The sequence below is a fragment of the Mytilus californianus genome, unplaced genomic scaffold, assembly GCF_021869535.1.
Source record: "Mytilus californianus isolate M0D057914Y unplaced genomic scaffold, xbMytCali1.0.p SCAF_4, whole genome shotgun sequence".
NCBI lineage: Eukaryota > Metazoa > Mollusca > Bivalvia > Mytilida > Mytilidae > Mytilus > Mytilus californianus.
The window spans coordinates 87,630,720-87,648,594 of NW_026262690.1; the positions used below are offsets into that span (position 1 = coordinate 87,630,720).

Sequence of the window (17,875 nt, forward strand, 5' to 3'; positions counted from 1 at the left end):
AAGAGCCTAGGGTACTAATTGTGCACCCTTACTGGCCGATTTGTTTTTGTACTCGTATGAAGCGGAATTCATTCAGAACCTTCTAAAAAACAAAAACAATTTCCCATTTCTCAGCAGTAACATACCCTCTGCCCCTTCGTATGGTGTTTACATATCTCAGTTGATACGTTATGCTCGTGCATGTTCACACTATACGGACTTCATATACAGAAGTGTGCTCTTTACGTAGAAACTGATCCAACAAAGTTATAAGGAGGAACGATTAAAAATGACACTCCGTAAATTTTATGAACACCATCACGAATTGGTTGATCCATACGATGTGTGTCTGTCTAAACTAACTAAGGACATTTTTACCACGTCTTAGATTGTTGTTTGCCATTTACGTCGTCTGGTCTTTTACTTACCGAACGTGACGACCTATTCCCGAATGTGTCTGTTTTGCTGAGTGTGATTTCGCATTACTTTAAGACTTGTCAGGGTACTTGTTATCCAACATTAATATATTTAGTTATGATGTTGTATTTGTAAATCTGATCGGATATTGTTAAATGTCTTATCGTTTGTAGCTGAATTCTAATTTTTTTAATTTTCTATTCGTATATAAAAGTAAAGATAATTAATCACCCAGTTCATCTATAATATTTTAGTTTGAGGCAACTATACGTACACGATTTATTTGTTTTACAGTCTGATTAAGAAGAAATACCGTCATAGCTAGATAAAACAATTAATTATCTAATTACTAACACAATTCTATATTAATAAAATTGTAATTGTTACATATTTGTTTTTCGTTCATTTTTTGGTACATTAATTAGGCCGTTGGTTTTCTCGTTTGAGTTGTTTTACATTTGTGAAATCGGGGCCTTTTATAGCTGACTATGCGATATGGACTTTCTTCATTGTTGAAGGCCATAAGGTGACCTAACGCTGTTAATTTCCGTGTCATTTGGTCTATTGTGGATAGTTGTTTCTTAGCCAATCATGCCACATTTTCTTTTTTGCATAAATGTGACCGGCTATGACATTTCCACGCTATTATTTTGTTGATGTTGCTTAATCTTTAGTTTTCTATACTAGTCAACAAAAGAAAAGATACATAAGTTTGAACTAAAATTCATCATAAAATATAATAAATAACAAAAACTTTTAAATTATCCAATGAAAAACATTCATTTACAAAGCAAATGCATATGATTATAAGAATCTGACCAAATTGGAAATTTAGAGGTATTTAGCACAGGGATCAAATTTATTTTGCGGAAAATGATGACAAAAGTCGGCACTTAATTTCGAAGATTATAATAAAGTATTCAAATATATCAAAATGCATTCAAAATATAAAGCAGACCATGTTTAAGTTTTATAGTTTTAGGTTCTTACATCGATTTTTTAAATTTTTGGGTGAAAATAACACTCTTTGAGAATTCGACCAATAGGGCAATTATTTACCTCGGTACAGTGTATCCGATTTCATTTTATATGGAAAATACGTTTTCTGTATAGAGGTTAACTCCTAACTGTCCTACTGCCTGTCGATACTTTTACTTTTAGCATTGCACAAGTCATGTCTTCTTTGACTGTCCATGAAGTTAAAATACTTAATTTGTTTTAGTTGATTTTTAGTCTCTGATGCATGATTTTTTATCAGTTGTCTCATTGGCACCCATACCACATTTTCTTATATACAGTCATTGATTAATACTAGGCATGTGACTTTGCATGGTGTATTTATGGGACACTAGCTACGTGATATAGAAAAAAAAATAGATTTTTATTGTTTAATCATTAATGAAAGTGAAAAAGTAAAGTAAAAATTTGGTTTTAGCAACCAGTTTGGTTCAGTTTTGAAAAAATAAGAAAATAAACATTGCTAATGAATTATTCACTAGCAAGTGAATAATTCAACCTCGTTTTATGAAATGATTTTACTTTGTATACACGTATTATTTGTGAAACTTTTAGTGTTTAAAAAGGCGAATTTTCTGTATAAAGTCAATAATTATGTAGACTTTTGAAGCCCAATCTATGTATTGCCTTAAATACGCAAATGAAAGATTAAAGAAATATGCCAATACAGAACGACATGTTTATGAAATATTAGCAAAATCTTTGGAAGACAAATTGTTATAAGTAATGGCGAAAATTGAACTTTAAATATCTGTCTTTTTCTCTCAACCCAGTTTTCCCCTATTACTTATTATGATGTTGACCGGTCATTGTTATGTATTAGTTTACCTTCAAACTGTTCATGCTTTTCATACATGTATATTAATTAAATCAGAACGTGCATGAATGTGTAGAGTAACTTAAATGACCGTCAAACTGGCCACTGGACGAGTCCATATTATATTTATCAATGAAACTAAAGGTATCAATGGTAAGAATTGCCACTTCTTAAATTTTCACAAAATTTTCCAAATACACAATAGATAAATTATTTTTTAATAGCCTATTGCGGAGATTTAGAGAAAGCTTACACATAAGACGTTGTATTCCATTAAACAAGTCATTTTCAGAAGATACATGCCGACATACGCCAGGTAAAATTATTGTTTATCTTAACAAAAAAAAAGAACATTTTTCAGTCACATTGAAATATATATACTAAACTAAATTAATCAGTAAATAAAGTCAAAATATGTCCGATCTGCCTATTTTGGACATCAAAAGTCAATATGATCGTTTTAAGGTCAATTTTTTCAACCTCACTAAATGGGTCAATATCCCTAATGCGCCTTGAAATGAGGAACTCAAAAGTTGTGTGTAAACAAAAAATCTCTGTGTAGTGATATTGAACATGTTTCTATTTTTAACAAATGACTGAGCTTAACCATTTGTGGTGATTAGGAAAGTAGAGGAACATAGAATAAATGTGTAAAAACTATGGAGCTATTAAATGTGTTCAAAGTATTAAATTTTCAAAGAACTTATTGTGTCAAAAAAGGGATTTTTTACCACGAGGAGCCGCATCACGAAAGGATGTTCAGGGTATGCTAATTTACGGAAAAAGTAATCTCACTTCGTACCCCGAAAATTTAACCACATATGTGAAAATGTCACAGCTTCGAAACGAGCTATCATACATATCCAAGTTTACGATATGGACTGAGCTACAGGAAAAAACGTTACCATTACCGCCTATGTAAAAACAATTAAAGATATTGACCCAAATCTTGTTAGGCACTATAGTTATATTATTTTTTTTTACTCGGTTTTGGCTTGTGACCCGTATTTGTTTTCTCTTAATCGATTAATGACTATTGAACAGCGGTATACTACTTATGTCCTTATATAGACCGTAGACTAGGTTAGATATATCCTGCCCGATTCGTACCGAGAGTAGTATTTAATATCTAATTTTTATCTTAAATTTCCTTGGAGTACTTTTTGTTAATGTAAAACGAAGAAACCTCGGCTAAATTCCTTCTAAACTGTTCTATATATTGTATATGTACTTATTTTCACGACTTTCGCGGTAGGTAACGAAAATATATACACGCGAATTCAAATGCAGATTTCTTACATATTAACACTCATCATACTCTCGATGCCCTTTTTGTTTATTTAGTTTTTACTGTTAGCTTTTTCCCAGATGAATACAGTAAACACACTTTCTTATTGCTCAAGTCCATATATATTTAAAACTAGAAGATTTAAAGATTATTATTGTAGTCTAAAATTCACGTCATTCAATGTTATGAATAAAAAAAAAATATTGGATATTAATTTCAATTTCTTTACTTTTCTTTTTTCATTCATGTACAGACATTCATTCAATAAGAGAGGAATTTGTATAAAAGACTTTTTATGTGTTTCCCAATCCTTGCATTGAATTGCTGGTTGTGTTTTATTTATTTGGACAAACAGACCATTGATGGACGTACAAAATTCAAAACGTATACACCTATAACTTTAGTTCCAAATGGTGAAGTTGAAATCATCACTTAGTAAATTTCACGGACGCCATCATGAGTTGGTTGACCGTTATGGAATATCCGTTTCACAGATGATATCGGATATGTTCCTTATGTCGTAACCACAATCCCGTTCCCTTTTAAAGAATGTGACTTGTCGAATTAGACTACTTATATTTATTGGCTTTGTAAAAACATGAGCAACACGACAGGTGCCACATGTGGAGCAGGATCTGCTTACCCTTCCGGAGCACCTGAGATCACCCTCAGTTGTTGGTGGGGTTCGTGTTGCTGTGACATTTTTACCTTTTGTGTTTGTTTTGTTCACACATCGTTGTAAATATAATGGAATTTGATGCGACTGTCATACAAGTGAGAGGTTTAGCTTGCTTTAAAACTAGGTTTAATCCTCTATTTTCTTTATCAGAAAATGCCTGTACCAAGTCAGGAATATGACAGTTGTTGTCCATTTGTTTGATGTGTTTGAGCTTTTGATTTTGCCTTTTGATTAGGGCCTTTCCGTTTTGAATTTCGGAGCTTAGTCTTAAGTTTTCTTTGTTGTGTCTTGTGTAGTATTATTTGTCTGTATGTCTGTTTTCTTTTATAGTCATGGCGTTGTCAGTTTGTTTTCAATCAATGAGTTTGAATGTCCCTCTGGCATCTTTCGCCACTCTTTTGGCGATAGTAAACAGCACATCTTCTATCCAGACGTAAATTGTTTATTCATCGATTTAGGCTCCAAAATTAATATCAAACCATCAAGTAATAAAGAGTAATAATTCAAATTATTGACATTTACATTTAATGATTGAGATCTTGTACACAAAGGCTTTTAATGGACCTCAATCGTGACAATATAATGAATAATGAATATATATACATATATGTTTAAAGCGTTTGATAAGATTTTAACTACGTTGTTCTTTTATACCACACTTCACTTAACGTCTTTTAATGAGAATATCATTAAACTGATATGAAGCAAATCTTTTGGCAGTTTGTGTAGAAATATTTTTTTTTATTCGTTGTGTACAATTTGTTAACAACTTATTGTTTTAAATGGCGAATTTGATGGATAAATTCAATAACTTTGTTCATTTTGCTATGTATACTGAATTAGAGGTCAGAATACATACCTATTGTGTTTGTCAAAACAACGGAAGTTGTTAATAATCATTTATCTTTGTATTGGTATTTTGATATTCGTTACCAAAAAATTCATTCGGATATAGAAATCAAATAACATTTGCACAATACAATGAGATACTACAAAATTAAGTGAAGATATCATTGAAATCCTGTCTCTCGTTTGAGATGAATTGTGGATTAAAAAATGTCGAAACCTTGTGTTATAATTTATCTATGGGACAGTTAAAAAATAGATCAGATAAAAGAAGGACCATAATGTTAAGATTTAAAAAAAGGCGGAAACGTACTATTTGATAATAAGAAAATTCCCTATCGGTTATATCGTAAATTAGCTATTTGATAACTGCAAAAATACGTTATAACCGAAAATAATTGGAAAATATCAACATTGCATTACTATTCAAAGACAATTCCTTAACTATCCTTATATATCGGTTTCTCAATTCAGTCCGCAATATGAAAAATTTATCATATATGATTGACAGTTGATATACTTTTAAAATGCCTCGATTTAGAATTAAAGCTTTGTAAATTCTTTTTCTTTGTCATATAGTTTTGGTTCTTTGACACTCTCTGGTTGTGAGACCTTTATTTCTGTAATCTCTTTTCGAGGATTATAAAATTTAGCTGCTAAGAATAAGAATATAAATCCAAACACTTTTAAGCATATCCACCAAACCATGATACGAAGTCTTAAATCGGTCTTATTATAAATCCAGCAAGATCTCTGTTCTCCACATGTATCCTGCCATACATCACATGAACTATCAATAATTACGCCCAAAAATATCGGGCCAGGAGTGGTACCTGGAATGCATCAATGAATAAATTGTTAAATGCTTTGTCAAAATCGATTGTATTTCTATCATTATACTTTTGTAAGGGGAAACTGTACCGATGTCAGTCGGAACAAGTTCAGGTATATGAAGACATGTATTGCATGAATTTCCTACAATTTGAAAGTCGGTGCTATACATGCATCACATAGTAAGCATATGCAATATAACCATGATTTGAGTGTATAAAATGAGGAACCAAAAGCTATCCAAAGTGATATTCAAGTAAATTGTTATGTAAATACAAAACAAAAAATAGATGGTTCTTTGAAATGACAAATAACAGAGAATCATTGTCCAGTTTGTCACCTCCCAATGTTATTTATAGAAATTAGAAATCATTTTTGCTTCTATTCTATTGTAAGAATGGACTGCTTTTTTAAGTTTATTGAAATATGATTGTTCTCAACATTTGTCCTCTTCTATTGATATTATAATAATTACCTAACAAACGAACAAGTAACAGCTGTAAACCAATAGCAAAAGATATTTGATCATGAGGAACGCATCTGTATGGATAAAGTAAAAAAACATGACTTTTTTGTGTGATAAAAACATGACATTCAATATGTGTGATAAAACCATTACATATTTGTGTGATAACAACATGTAAATGTTTTTTTCTCTCTCACTTCACACCAATGAAGACAAACTATACTAGTTTGAAAGAATTCCGAAAAAATTAGTTTAATATGATATTTTGAACAGAATATTGCTGATATAATGTGAACAAGTACACTTCAATTGCGTTTAAAAAAACAAAATTGTAGTATAGCAGCCAAACTAAAAACATTCTAATGTTGAAAAAGTAAAAAAGAACACGTTAATACTCATTACTAACTAAAACTGAGGGAACACACATCAAATATAAGAAAGTCTTACTGAAATACTGTTAACAGTATGGTAGTTGTAGATACATTGCATACGGAAGAAACCTAACAAACGGAAGAATGAATAAACATATTATCAAAATTAAACATAATAAAATAAAAAAACGATCCATATATACAACACATATTACTTTGAAGGAGTATAATTTCGTTCATGATGTTGACATTGAAGTAATTGAACAATGGAATAACATGTTAAAGTGGTTTTTTGTTTTGTTATGTTTTTAAGTTTAGGTCAATAGACAGCATACATATCGCTATTGGTAAATTATTATTTGTCTTGTTTACTTGTAATGTGAACTAGGATAATGAAAATTGTTTACCACCAAACTGAACTGTTCAGTGTTTGTCACATATATGCACACAGTAGCTTTGAAGTATAAGTTCAGTAGAAAATGTTCTGGTTAATTATATAGATAAAAAAGTAAATAAAAAACTTTAATCTATTAAATCTTGTTTATATTGAATACACAAGTTTCACAAAAATCCATACAAACAACGGTACATTGCCGTCTCAACTGCATGTTCTACAAGGGAATTCAAAAATTCTCTCTGCATAGAAAGATGGTCTTCGGAAATACTGAGTACGGGTTTATTCTCGTAACGGTATTAATCATCTGTTGATTCTAAAAAATAACTCTAAAGAACTTCTGGATAATACAAATCTCAATCTCTCTTAAGATCATTTTAACTCTATCAAAACTTGATTTTCAACCCTGTATACCATAATTCCCCATGAGAAATTGAAGAATCGTCTTAAAGATGTAATCCAAAATGCTTTTCAATCTAAGAATGGTAGCATACGTTTTAAATTTTTACTTACACTTGATACCAAACGGCACATTTTAATTATAGTAAACAACAAGGTAACAAGAGGAACAAGTGATCAGTATGCTTGAGTTTCTTATTGACAGTATAATTGTTGAATTTCCTATGGAAACGAACTGTGCGCCTGTCATTGCCAACCTCTTTTTATTAGCAGTAATATACCAACTTCACCAGCATATGGGATATACATTTTCCAAACTCATTCGGTATTAATGAGCGTCAAGCTACTACTCAGACTTTCCAAAACGTACTCAGTGTCTGAGCAAAACATTGATGAATCAGGGTTATATCAAAGATAAAATTGAGAATGGAAATGGGTAATGTGTCAAACAGACAACAACCCGACCATAGAGCAGACAACAGCTGGAGGCCACCAATGGGTCTTCAATGCAGCAAGAAACTCCCGCACCCGGATGTTTCCTTCAGCTGGCCCCTAAACAAATAAGTATACTAGTTCAGTGATATTGGACGTCATACTAAACTCCAAATTATTCACAGGAAACTAAAATTAAAAATGATACAAGACTAACAAAGGCCGGAGGCTCCTGACTTGGGACAGGCGCAACAATGCGGCGGGGTTAAACATGTTTTTGAGATCTCAACACTCCCCCTATACCTCTAGCAAATGTTGAAAAAACAAACGCACAGTAAAACTCAGTATAATAGAAGTCCGAGTCCGATGTGAGAATAGGAAACAAAAGAAAATAAACAAATGACAATAATACATAAATAACAACAGACTACTAGCAGTTACTGACATGCCAGCTCCAGACCTCAATTAAACTGATTGAAAGATTATGTCTTCATTATATGAATATCAGGCAAAATCCCTCCTGTTAGGGGTTTAGTATTATACCGTCATAAAATATATGAGAAGAACAAAACCCGTGTCATGCCAACAACTGGTTTTAGAATAAATGTGTTAATTCCGATGCAAAGACCCTATAAGTGAATCAATATTAAAACCAAAATATGCAATCTTTAATGACCTGACAACAGTATCGTAACTATATCCCTTCTTAATAAGTCTGTTTAAAGGTTTTGTTAGCTTTTGAGGTATATACTGAAGAACACGTTTTTCTAAAACTTTGTTCAAAAGATACCAAAACCTTCTTGAAAAATATTCCGTATCAAAGTCACATATATACATGATTGTCTTGAAATGTAGATTCTTGGTACTGACGTTGTTTATCATCTATATATGTGTTATAATGTTCTTTTCTTTGTCTTTGTAAATTATTTAACCTTGACTGTTTAGTTCATTTTTGGTAATATCCTCTTGGTGTGGTTCGGTAGTTATACGTCCCGCCATTGTGTAATTGTGCTATGGTCATTTATGTATTCTTGTTTTCGTTAGTGCTTTGTCTATTTGCTATTTTGTTTTCTTTAATCGTGATTAAGATTAAAACACAATGTTGACTATTGTATCCTTATTTTTAAAATTTTCCTTTTATATCTGTTTGTTTTGTTCACACATTTTTGTCAATAAATGGAATTGTGAGAGACGGAAAAAGGGAACGGGATTGAAGTTACAAAATTAGGAACATATACGTTATCATTTTTCAAACGGATATTTCATAACGGTCAGCCAACTCGTGATGGCGTTCGTAAAAATAACGAAGGGGTGATTTCAACTTCACCAAGTAGAACTCTTGATTTAATAGCTTCTTTGTGAGAAGTAACTCTCAAGGAAATCATGATAGGAAATACAAACCTACAATATCGTATCAACTTGAGATATATACTCCGTATGCAGGCGCTGCTGGAATGTTGCTACATAGACAGTTCACATTGGAAAAGCTGAAATTGTCTTTTTTGTCGTAAAGTTTTATTTTCAACCGACCCTCATTAACAATATCTATATGAATTTCAAGATATGAGGCGGACTTAACTGTATCTATTGTATCCTTTATCTCAAATTCGATGGGTAGATGCGTTTAACATAGTCACCAAATTTTGGATTATTTAGTGAGAGAACATCATTTATATAGCAGAAAGTTATAGTATACCGTTGACTTCTTTTCTTTCTTCCTAAGAAGTTCCTGTATATGAATAAAGGAACAAGTCGGCAAGATGAGGGGCACAGTTTGTTCACATTAAAATGCCGATTGTTTGTTGAAAACACGTCCTCTAAACGTAACACATATGTTGTCAATCAAGAAATCAAGCATCTTGATAATTTCAGTTGTTTTTAATCAGATTGATTTCTTTACGATGTAGGATTTATCCTTCCGTAAGACAAGATACTTGTATCTACATTGGCCATTTTTTTTCATGATAAAAAGGAGGACCAACTCTTTTGATTTTTGTTTTCCATTTATATGAAAGTGGTTCGAGTTAACATAATTGTGACGATAAGTATATAATTGCGTTATTCTTCTTCTGATTTAATTGCTTGCAAAAATTATTTTGTTTACAGAACTCAAGGGGTGATTTCTGGGTCGTAAAGTTATTGTTTAAGAAAAATATCCTACCTTCGTTCCATTTGTAATGATAGCTTCTGTACAACCTGCATGACACGGTGAAAAGTAAACTGTTTTGTTTTGATCACAAATTGGTTCAAACCCTGCTGTTGTGCAACCACAGTCATTATTACAGCCAGCAATCAAGGTAGTTCCAATTTCTCTGAAAATAATATTTTCTGGTAAGTTTTCCGAACTTAGTTTAAAAGATAAACATTATAACTTAACTTCAGGGACATTATGTCCTGATTGCTACGTTTTGTTTACTTTACAAATTTGTTTCTGTAGAAAAATATCCTTGACTACTAAAGTAATAGTATTTATATGACAAGTCGGAAATTAATAACTCACACTTTGTAGTCTGTTGACACTCCAGCAAGTGGTTGACTAAGACAACTTGTTAAGAATGATGGTCCAAGTAAATCTGCGAGGCCAATACTATTGCAACAAAAGTATATTATTCCACGAAGCCTCAGATTAAGTTTCTTAACCATATATCCACCAACTATCATTCCACCACCATATCCAGGTATTGTTATAGCACCTGTCATCAAATAATAAAAAAATACTTTTGTTTGAGACGTTATGTTAATCTCGACACGTTTTTTTTTTGTTTTTTTTTTTAGATGCTGTTCGGTTTTTGTTTCATTAACGTACATACCATGTGTCCGTTTTTTTAAACATCAACATAAAAACATTATGTAAGGCAACACAAGCAGTCTGATAATACTAATATTACAATAAACCTTCGTTGCATTTAAGTATATATCTATATCTCTCAATTATTTTGCGATAATCAGTTGAACCTTTAGTTAGACGGGATTTTCAGATCTTCCAATTAGCAGTATGTTATTTTCAACTGTATATGTTAAGCAATCGTAATGAAAAATGGAAATTTAAGGTCTTTTTCTGTTGAATAAGTACTTCATTGTGTAAGACAAAGAATTAAACAATATTCACATAAATAAGTAATTGCCCTCCGAAAGAACATGATATATCTATCATTATCTTTTTACTTGAGGTTTATTTACAGGCGCTTATTCGATCATTTCAAAGTATACATGTACATGGTATTCTCATTTTGGAATTACCCATAATAGTTCCTGCAGTAGCTAGGTCAATATTGAATAATTCTTGTATTATTTTTGATCCGAATGTTGCTGTGCCACCAATAAGCAAAGTTTCACACACACTGCCCAAACATATTAAAACTTATGTTGGGTTCTTGATCTGAAAGACGGTTACAATATCCTTGAAAAATAAAATATCTTTAGGGCATAGTAAAATGGATTGCTGATTCGTTATCTTTTGAATGTGTATTGATGTAAAAATTACACAACAATAAAAAGAGGAACTCAGTTGAATTACAAAATATATACTTGAATTTTTACAATTTAAATAAATTAAGCTTGTTTGGTTGTTAAACCATAAAAAAAAGAGTTTAAAGTTTATGGTTTGACTAACAATAACCAGATCAACTCGAATAACATAGTCAAATAGTGCAATTATAAAAGACAATTTTGATGTATATGTGTGTTTGTTTGAATGAATGATTTATACAACATTTTGGTTGCAAGGCCTTATCAAGCTAAAATATCTCCAATCCAAAATAATAACTGTAACACTTGAAAGACATTTATGTGAAAAGTTTGACATTATGTTTGATATTATTATCTATAAAAACCACATTTTATATCAATATGTAGCAGGGAAAATTAAAAATCTATCTCACATTAAGATTTAAAAAAAGACAAATCCATACACACCATTGTGGATTATGTTTGCATGCGGTTATCACTACAAAAGGGACTGCATATGGAACACAAACAATTTACCCCACTATGTACCCCTCATAGATATCCTGAAGATTAACCAATAATATGTCTGAATTAAAATCTTACCAAAAACAGGAATGATCGCGGAAAATCTTTCCAGTTTTTACCATATGATGCTTGTGCAGTGATTTCTTCTGCATCATTATTTTACGCTTCAGACTGTCTTTGCTTTTGGAGCTCTTCATAGCCTTGTCAATATTAAAAACAAAATCTGACAAAAGGCAATTTTGAATATCCTTTTGTTTACACAATGTGCTGTTTTTCAGTAGCCATATCGCATATCCAAATAGCGATATCAGTCGTTGAAGAAAACGAATCATGATTCATTAATTTTTGATATACCAAAGACGATTAACACAATCGGATTCTTCGTAGTTGCTCTAGCTAATGCAAATATATAAAACATTTGTGTGAAGCGTATGATTCAATATTCAGAAAGACTTTTTTTTCTTCTTTGTTTCTAATGCATCTACTAGTGTAGATCGGTACTCTCTTTTTTAGAAAGCTCCAGATTGATTGTTTCCATCCACTTCTTTGATCTTTTTTTTGTTTCCTATTTTTTCTTTGAGAAAAGCCAGTTAATTTTCACCTTGTCTTATGAATTCAGATTACATTTATTTGTATAGTAGTTATTTCCTATCATATTTGCTAATTCTTCGGTACGTTTTGTCTAAATTGTGCAAGAACAAATAACAATAAAACATATATTATCATTTGATTTCCGTGTATTCGACACGTTTTTTGTGGAATTACCTTCAATATATTAACGCTTGTGAAAAAAAGGTTTTGGAAAACCAAAATTAGTAATAAAGAGTATAAACCAAATTACTAAAAATAACAGACAAAGTTGTGCAAAGTAAAAGTTTCCTGAGAGAATCGTAACCTTTGTTTGAGACAAATTCCATTATTCTTTGAAATTAAAAAGACAAAAAAGTTTTATTTTTATCATATGAATAATGAACGACTTGTTACTGAACGAATGGTATCTTAAATATATGTAGATATGTGTTAAAGTAGTGTAGAAAGTTTTGAAGATACTCTCAATATATCTCAACTTCAGCTATAAAAAATCAGCATTTACCTGGAAGACGTCGAGGGTACCCAAGTATTTGAAAGGCAACTAAAATAAATGCTGGAACAGCTATTATGATTCCAATCCACCATGCTCCTACCCATTGCGGATCTGATGATGTCAGTGGTAAGCTGAAACAATAGAACATTAATATAAATCTCCTTTAATTAAGATTAACTTAGTTAAATCAATTTTAAAGATACTCAAGATAAACAGGAACTATAGAACTTATAACACATGCAAAGGCACATGGGTCAAAATATGTCACAAAGACCGAGAAGGCACGTGAATCAAATATTTCAAAGTTATCAAGAAGGCACGTGAATCAAAATATTTCAATGATATCAAGAAGGCATAATGAATCAAAATATTTCAAAGATGCCGTAAAGGCACGAATCAAATCATTTTGTATATACCGTGGAAGAACGAGTATCAAAATAAGTTGAAGAACATAGAAAGAACATGAATAGTCAAACTTTGCAGGTACTAAACAGGAACATGTACCGAAAAAGTTTGAAAATACATTAAGAAAAACATAAATTCTTTTCTAGGATACTATTGACAAACATAAATGCTAAAAGTTTGAATATACTAACTGGGAACAAACATCAAAACATATGAAGATACATAGGAAGAACATTAATAAAACAAAGACTGCAGATGCAGAACATAAAAACATAAAGGGAAAATGGTTTTTTCATCGGTTGAAATATGTCTATCAACTAGCTGTCAATAACAGTGAATACTCTTAGATTAGTTCTTTGTGTTTTTTATTGTTCTTAATCTTTTGTCAACTGAAAAAGTGCAAAGTTAATCATACATTTTCAATAAAATTGAGAATGGAAATAGGGAATCTGTCAAAGAGACAACAACCCGACCAAAAGAGTAGAAAACAGCCGAAGCTTACCAATGGGTTTTCAACACAGAGAGAACATCCCGCACCCGGAGGCGTACTTCAGCTGGCCTCTAAACAAAAATGTGTACTAGTTCAGTGATATTGCACGTCTACTTTGGTATAACAAAAAGTTATTATAAATCATAATTTCTTTTCTCCAACGACTGATAGTGCTATTCGGAAAAGCGACATGGCTACTGAAAAAATAGGCCATTGTATAAATAAATTGATATCTAAAATTATCTTTCGTCTACTGAAGACGTTTGTGTGCATAACAAATGTACTTACTTTGCTACGTCAAGTTTGTCTACGTCAACAAATACGTCCAGAACATTACCCCCTACATTGTAACCTATGGCAACCCAACTGCAGCCGAGCAAAAAGTTAAACTTAAAAATAAAAAAGTACAGAATATTGTCATTTTTTATTAACCTTGTATCTCGCTACCTTATTAAAATGTTGTGTTAGAGAAAGCTCTTTTTGTTCCCGATAAAGTCACTTTCAAATTATCTCATACCATCATTTCTAAAGTCCAATTTTACATAACTTAAAACAAGAAAGCATTTCAGTTCTAACAGTAATTTTTGTAAGCAATCTGTTTTATGTCTTTAAACGAGAGTAAATTGAAGGAAAATGCATAATATTATTATTCGTTTTTTCAGATCGTAAATATATTTATTCATCAAACAATAATATTTTTCTTACCTATATAAAATGATGTTAATTTCTGTTTACAGTTCTCGTCTATATAACTAAGCCCAATATTAAACATTGGAACAGCACCTATTCCTAATAACATTTGTCCAACAGTAAACAAGGCATAATATGCTTTGAAGTATTCTTTGATGTCATCAACGTCTGAGGAACACGAAGACGTTGTATTTCTTGTGCTGCAAAGGTTGTTGCTCCAATTTTTAGAGGAATCTAGTGAAATATGGAAAATGAAATACTGTAGCTCCTTCGTTTCAATATTTATTACCTAATCGTGGTTAAATCGAAGAAATGATCATTGATGATACATATCTTCAATTTACTTTGATCACTTATATATTAACATTGTCTATAACAGCTGTTTTAATTAATCGAGTGTTAACTTCTCTTTTCAGAGAACTTTCCAATATATCTGCTTCATTTATCTTTATTAAAACTAGAAGATTTTGAAAACAAAGTTTGTTTTAGCGTTTTATAACCATTAAATCCCTGTCTTGTTATCTAAATTCATTCAAGTTCCTATCGTGGCTATACGGGAAGATGCATTTACAAATAGTGATACCTCTCAACTATAGAGGTTTGTTTAATATAAGCTCTGTGTATAAACAAACAAGAAATCAGATGTAGTGAAGGGTGAGAATTATTCATACCTGATATTGTGTAAACATACTTTACTCCTATAAACTGCGGAAGAGAAAAATACAAGACAACCAAACGCCATTAATAAGATTCCAGCCCCCATCAGCTTAGGTTTATGACGTCTTTCCCCAAAGTAGCCGATAAAGATTAATAGTACAAAAGCTCCAAAATCATTGGCACTGGTAATAATGGCGGATTTGGAACAAGACAGTTCATAGCGTCATTTTAGAGCTGGTATAATTACATTCACCCCGCTATTTACAATGAATCCCTCGAAAAAGTTGAAAATGCATTGCCAGAAAACGTGCCATCGAATTGAATTCAGCCTCTGTATACAACTGAATAAGAAAAAAAAAACATAATCATGTATGACTTGTAAAAAAGGAGAAGATACTTTAATGACATAATTACAATAAAAACAGACAACATCGTGGCCTAAACGAAAAACATCAAATAGACAAAAACAATCTACAAAACGCTATATAAAAAACTTAAAAAAAAAGCAACACAATCCGCTCCAAAAAACGGGAGTTATCTCGTATTTTCTAGAAGGGTACGCAGATGGTGTGTTCGACAAAAACATAAAGTAATGAATTAATGTACGTATAGTAAAAAATGTTAAATTATAAATTAAGTATTTTGTACGAAAAAGATTAGATACAAGATACTATAAAATGCCAAACATCGATCGTTAGGCAGAATAATTTAATTACAATGAACATAAAGTCTGGCTTCAAAGTCAGAAACCTGTAATCAAGTGGTCAACACTGTTTTCTGCCTTTCATATTTGTTTTTCGTTTTATTGTTTTATGACAAATAAGACCTATGTTTTTCGCTTGAAATATATTTTGTCATTCAAGGGCCTTTTATACCCTATTATACGATATTGGTTTTGCTTTTTATTGAAAGCCGTATGGTGACCTGTCTATGTCGTTTGGTCCCTGGTGGATAATTGTCTTAACGGCAATCATACTACATCTTCTTATTTTAATAACATATAATATTTTGAATTAATTAACAACCCAAAAAAAATATGATTAATGACCATCATGAAAAAATTCAATGCAAAAATAAAAAAAATATACAATGGTCTAGCCCACAACAGACATTAATGAAAGAAAATGTCTATACTTAATGCTGAAAATGGTTAACGCTCTAAGTCACTTATTGGAAAAAAGTATTTGATCAGTTTTAGCAATAAAACATATGGTGGTCGTTATATAGCAATAAAACCAGGTTCAACCCATCAATTTGTTCGTAAAATGTCCTGTATCAGTTGACAGTTGTTATAAGACAGTCCGTTTCTATGTATGTAAGCGTTTGCTTTTTGTAGTTTAGTATTTCTGTTGTACCGATGTTTTCCTCTAATATTAAATGTGTTTCCCTCAATTTTAGTTTTTTATCCGTACTTGTTTTTGCTTAAACGGATTGACCATTGAACAGCGGTATACTACTGTTGCCTTTATCTAATAAACACTATATAAAAAATTAATTACCCAGATTTCATTGGACCACATCCATAGCGGCGGTCTTCGTTTTGATCGTCGACCATTCTCGATGACACAGGCAGAAGTACCTATAACAGCTAGTCAGTATGTACAACAAGTTTTTTTTATCTGTGTGTTAATTTTGATGTTATGAACAAGTTCAATACAAGTAGGTTCAATAAATACTATTACATATATTTGACCTCAACCATTTATATATATATAAAGGTATAACTTCATATCCCACATCATATTCCAAGATCTAAATCCTGAAGTTTGGATACATCTTATTACATTGGTTGAAAATAGTCATGTGACTAAAAAGCAATTGAGATATTTAAAAACAAAAAACAGAAAATCGAGTGTAAAAATCCAAATATCATCCTATCAATATGGCCTTTAAAAAGTGAAAACCAGACCATCACTCTTTAAAAATGGCATTAAGATAGTGACAACCCTATTATCACACTATAAATGAGGCATTAAGAAACTGGCAATCATGTTATTACCCTATAAAAGGGCATAAAGAAAGTGACAACCGTAGTATTACCCGTTAAAAACAATAATCAAAGACCTGATGTCTGATAATTTTATATTACACGTACAGGTTTTAATCGTCAGAGTTATAAACGATTCTTATTGTCTTAACTTTATAATGAACGACTTATTGTCAAAGTTATACGAAATAATGGGGTTAACTTATTTCTGGCATCTCTTTCATTGCGTATAAAGTTATTTGTATCAAAAAAGTTTGGATTGACCCTGGAATACAAGTCTGAATAAAAAAAAAACGCTGGTAAAGTTAAATATGGTATTCACATTTGTTTGAAGTGCAAATAAATCGTAACACTAAATATGAAAAACAATTCAATCCCACGTATGGACATTTTATTATTCGACAGAGGCAGTGATCATGTATATTTTAAAAACAAATTTCGTCACACCACAAAATTTGAGGTTATGATAGATATGAAAGGAATATGCGAGAAAAATACGGGTATATCTAATTCCAACGATGGATTTTTTTTTATCTACTATCATATTTCTTAGCCTACCTCTTCCTGCTTTGTCTTATCCATTTTTTCAATTTTATTCTCTCCAATTACAAAAATATCACACAACTTAGATATAAATTTGTCTAAAGGTTCACA

General features: G+C 31.4%; 1 pseudogene; it reads right to left on the reverse strand.

The window, feature by feature from the left end:
• Positions 1-5,586: 5,586 nt before the first annotated feature.
• LOC127737127 (solute carrier organic anion transporter family member 4A1-like) lies at positions 5,587-16,789 on the reverse strand (annotated as a pseudogene).
• Between the last annotated feature and the right edge of the window lie 1,086 nt (positions 16,790-17,875).